The sequence below is a fragment of the Penaeus vannamei genome, chromosome 1, assembly GCF_042767895.1.
Source record: "Penaeus vannamei isolate JL-2024 chromosome 1, ASM4276789v1, whole genome shotgun sequence".
In the NCBI taxonomy this organism is placed as follows: Eukaryota; Metazoa; Arthropoda; class Malacostraca; order Decapoda; family Penaeidae; genus Penaeus; species Penaeus vannamei.
Genome location: NC_091549.1, coordinates 10031212 through 10036211, shown reverse-complemented (window position 1 = coordinate 10036211; position 5000 = coordinate 10031212).

Genomic DNA, 5000 nt, shown 5'->3' with positions numbered 1-5000 from the left:
TTTGAGCTGTGTCGTCTGGCAGTGAGAGAGGGAGGGAGGGAAGGAGGGAGGGAGGGAGCACAGTGGAGGGAGGCGGGAATGTGTAAGGGGGAGGAGTGGAGAGGGAGGGAGGAAGGGAGCACAGTGGAGGGAGGCGGGAATGTGTAAGGGGGAGGAGTGGAAAGGGAGGGAGGAAGGGAGCACAGTGTAGGGAGGCGGGAATGTGTAAGGGGGAGGAGTGGAAAGGGAGGGAGGAAGGGATCACAGTGGAGGGAGGCAGGAATGTGTAAGGGAGAGGGGTGGAGAGGGAGGGAGGAAGGGAGGCGAGTGGAGGCAAGCGGGAATGTGCAAGGGAGAGCAGTGGAAAGGTAGGGAGGAAGGGCGCACAGTGGAGGGAGGCAGGAATGTGTAAGGGAGTGGAGTGGAGAAGGAGGGAGGTTGGAATATAGAGGGAGGGAAGTTAGGAATGTGTGAGGGGGAGGAATGGAAAGGGAGGGAGGAAGGAAGCCCAGTGGAGGGAGGCAGGAATGTGTAAGGGGGAGGAGTGGAAAGGGAGGAAGGTTGGGATGGAGAGGGAGGGAAGTAGGAATGTGTGAGGGGGAGGAGTGGAAAGGGAGCGAGGAAGGGAGCACAGTGGAGGGAGGTGGGAATGTGAGAGGGGAAGCAGTGGAGAGGGATTGAGGGAGGTTGGGAAAGCATTTGAGGGAGGTGGAAAGGTGTGAGGGAGAGGAGGAGTGGGGAGGGAGGGAAGGGAAGGGAAGAGAATGGCTCAGGTGTTGTTAGGTTGGGAGTCTCAGGAAATTCCAGCCTGGAAAATGGATGATTTCTTCTTCTTCTTCTTCTTTTCATATATTTTCTCTTTCACCAGACTTCATTGAATATTGTTCAGCTGTAGTTATATATGTAAAATAATATGACAATGAATTATTTTATGTGGAGGGTCCTTATTCTTTCACAAAGGTCTGTCGTCTGCATTTTTTTTCTTTTCTTTTCTTTTCTTTTCTTTTCTATTCTTTTCTTTTTATTATCTTTTCTTTTCATTCCTTTTCTTTCTTCTTCTTCTTCTTCTTCTTTTCTTTTCTTTTCTTTTTTCTTTTCTCTTTTCTTTTCTTTTTTCTTTTCTTTTTTCTTTTCTTTTCTTTTCTTTTCTTTCCTTGTACTTTTCTTCTTCTTCTTCTTCTTCTTCTTCTTCTTCTCCTTCTTTTCTTTCTTCTTCTTCTTCTTTTTCAGGCAGATATTTCTCCATGTGCAAGAAATCTTTCAGCTTCAAGGACATTCAGGGGAAATTAAGCAATCATTATGACGAAAATATGCAGAAGTCCTTTATAGCTGTGTAATGGTGAATGGGGATGGGGTGGGGTGAATATTTTATGAATTAAAAGATTGGTAGTCTTGAATGAGAGAACTTCTGCCTCCTGGTGTGTATGTGTGTGTGACATTTGGAACTCAGTGTCGTGCTTGTCAGGCGCGATTGAGTGTAATTAAGACCTCGCGCGTGCTCTGTCTCTCTTTTGTTTGATACCTAGAATAACATTCTTGTTTGAGGTCGGTGATATTTTGGGGGGGCTCGTCGATTTTAATTCTGTTATTCATTTTAATTCATTTATTTATTTATTATTATTATTTTTTTTTTTTTTATTTATTTTGTTTTATTATTATTATTTTTTAATAGAATATGGTTTAAAGATATGGAAAATAGCATGAATGCATTTGTTAATTAGAGCAAGGACCTTGAGAAATGAAGGATGAAGGATAGGAGTAAAATATCTGTTGAAGATAAGTCACAGGAAGTTATTAATTCAAAGATATGAGATTTTATAAGATAGTGTGCATAGTGATGTGGATTAGATTGAAATTAGGTACCTCTCTCTCTCTCTCTCTCTCTCTCTCTCTCTCTCTCTCTCTCTCTCTCTCTCTCTCTCTCTCTCTCTCTCTCTCTCTCTCTCTCTCTCTCTCTCTCTCTCTCTCTCTCTCTCTCTCTCTCTCTCTCTCTCTCTCTCTCTCTCTCTCTCTCTCTCTCTCTCTCTCTCTCTCTCTCTCTCTCTCTCTCTCTCTCTCTCTCTCTCTCTCTCTCTCTCTCTCTCTCTCTCTATCTCTCTCTCTCTCTCTCTCTCTCTCTCTCTCTCTCTCTCTCTCTCTCTCTCTCTCTCTCTCTCTCTCTCTCTCTCTCTCTCTCTCTCTCTCTCTCTCTCTCTCTCTCTCTCTCTCTCTCTCTCTCTCTCTCTCTCTCTCTCTCTCTCTCTCTCTCTCTCTCTCTCTCTCTCTCTCTCTCTCTCTCTCTCTCTCTCTCTCTCTCTCTCTCTCTCTCTCTCTCTCTCTCTCTCTCTCTCTCTCTCTCTCTCTCTCTCTCTCTCTCTCTCTCTCTCTCTCTCTCTCTCTCTCTCTCTCTCTCTCTCTCTCTCTCTCTCTCTCTTTCTCTCTTCTCTCTCTCTCTCTCTCTCTCTCTCTCTCTCTCTCTCTCTCTCTCTCTCTCTCTCTCTCTCTCTCTCTCTCTCTCTCTCTCTCTCTCTCTCTCTCTCTCTCTCTCTCTCTCCCTCCCTCCCTCCCTCCTTCCCTCCCTCCCTCCCTCCCTCCCTCCGCTCTCTCTCTCGCTCTCTCTCTCTCTCTCTCTCTCTCTCTCTCTCTCTCTCTCTCTCTCTCTCTCTCTCTCTCTCTCTCTCTCTCTCTCTCTCTCTCTCCTCTCTCTCTCTCTCTCTCTCTCTCTCTCTCTCTCTCTCTCTCTCTCTCTCTCTCTCTCTCTCTCTCTCTCTCTCTCTCTCTCTCTCTCTCCCTCCCTCTCTTATCCCTCTCTCCCTCCCTCCCTCCCTCCCTCCCTCCCTCTCTCTCTCTCTCTCTCTCTCTCTCTCTCTCTCTCTCTCTGTTTCTCTCTCTCTCTCCCTCCTTCTCTCATTCTCTCTCTCTCTGTCTCTGATATTTTTATCTGATACTTTTCTCCCTCTCTCCCACCATCCTTTCCTTCTCCATCTCTCCTCCCCCTCTCTCTTCTCATCTCATCTCCCTGCTCTCTCTCTCTCATCTCATCTCTCTCTGCTCTCCCCCTCTCTCTCTCTCCCTCTCTCTCTTATCCTACTTTCCTTCTCTCCTTCTCACCTTTTTTCTTGCCTCTCCTTCCATCTTCCCGAGCTTTGCTCCCTTTTCCTGCCCTCCCTCCCTCCTTTCTTTCTACTGTTCTTTTCCTCCTCTCTTCCCACCATCCTTCTCCTTGCATCTCTCCATCCTTCCATCTCATCCCCCTCCCTTCCCTTCCATCTCAATCCCCTGTCCCCCCCCATCCCGTCTCTTTCCTCTTTCCTTCCTCCTTCTCACCTTCTTCCCTCTCCTTCCATCTTCCCTTTGCTCCCTCCCCTCCCTCCCTCCTTTCCCTTCTCCCACCCTTCTCATCCCTTCCTCACTCCCTCTCTCCCACCCTAATTCACCTATCCCTTCCTCCCTCCTTCCCTAATTCCACTATTCCTTCCTCCCTCCCTCCCTAATTCCCCCATCCCTTCCTCCTTCTCCTCCCTCCCTCCCTCCCTCCTTCCCTCCCTCCCTCCCTCCCTCCCTCCCTCCCTCCCTCCCTCCCTCCCTCCCTCCCTTCCCTCCTCAACACACACCGCTCCCCTCTGTACATTTTTTTCTTCCTGTGCACCAGCTGATCAATACCACGTGATCGATATCAGCTGACTGGACATCAGCTGGCAAGTTATGCACTGGTATATATTATATCCCACGTTTTTTCTTTGATGCGTTGCTTGTGAGAGTTGAGGCTGAGGGGAGGGAAGGCTTTAGGGGAGGGAGGAGGGGAAGGGGGAAGGGGATGAAGGATAGGGATGGGAAATGAGAGGGATGGGGTAAGAGGAAGGAAGAGGAGTGATGGGAAGGAAGGAGGGAGTGGGGATAGGAAGTAGGGAAGGAAAAGGAAGGGAAAGGGAAAGCGAAGAAGAAAATGAGTGGGGAAAGGAAAAAGGGAAAGGGAAGAAGAAGAGGAATGGGGAAAGGGAAAGGGGGAAATGAAAGGTAAATATGGAAGACGAAGGGAATGGGGAATAGGGAGCCGCTGTTTAAAGGTCTCAAAGACGTATTTGTCTCCTGAGGTGCGTTTGTTTTGTCGCGTCTGTTGTCGTTTGTGCTGCACTGAGCTTCGGGTGTTTATGCTATTCTTCGTTTGTTTACATTTCATTTGAGTGGGCAAGGTGGATGGTGATGAAGGTAAGGTTATTATTATTATTGTTATTGTAATTAATTGTTATTATTATTATTGTTATTGTTACTATTATTATTATTGTTGTTATTTTTTGTTATTATTATTATTATTATTATTATTATTATTATTATTATTATTATTATTATTATTATTATTATTATTATTATTATTATTACCATCGTAATCATCATAACTATCATTCCTATCAGTATCGTCGTCATCATCATCATCATCAACGTCATCATTATCATTCCTGACATCAGTGTTGCCATATCACCATCCTTCCAATACCATTTTCGGGTATCATCAGTATTGCCACTACCATTAGGCTATCATTAATTAGCCTCACGGCGTCTGCCACCATCGCCGGCCGCCATAATCTGTATTCCCTGCGAAGCCACGGTGGTGCCATGTTTGATGAAGACCCTCCAGAGTAGAGGTAAACCAGAGCCGCAAAATAGAGACAAAATAGAAACTCCAAAATAAAGACAAGAGAGACCCGACAAATTTGAAGAAAAAATAGAGCAAAGTAAAGACAATAAAGACAAGAGAGACCCGACAATTTGAAGAAAAAAATAGAGCAAAGTAAAGACAATAAAGACAAGGGAGACCCGACAAATTGAAGAAAAATAGAGCAAAGTAAAGACAATAAAGACAAGGGAGACCCGACAAATTAAAGAAAAAAATAGAGCAAAGTAAAGACAATAAAGACAAGGGAGACCCGACAAATTAAAGAAAAAATAGAGCAAAGTAAAGACAAAATAGAGCCTCCAGTATAAAGACAAAATAGAGACAAAATTGAGCCTCCAAAATAAAGACAAAATTGAGCCTCCAAAAT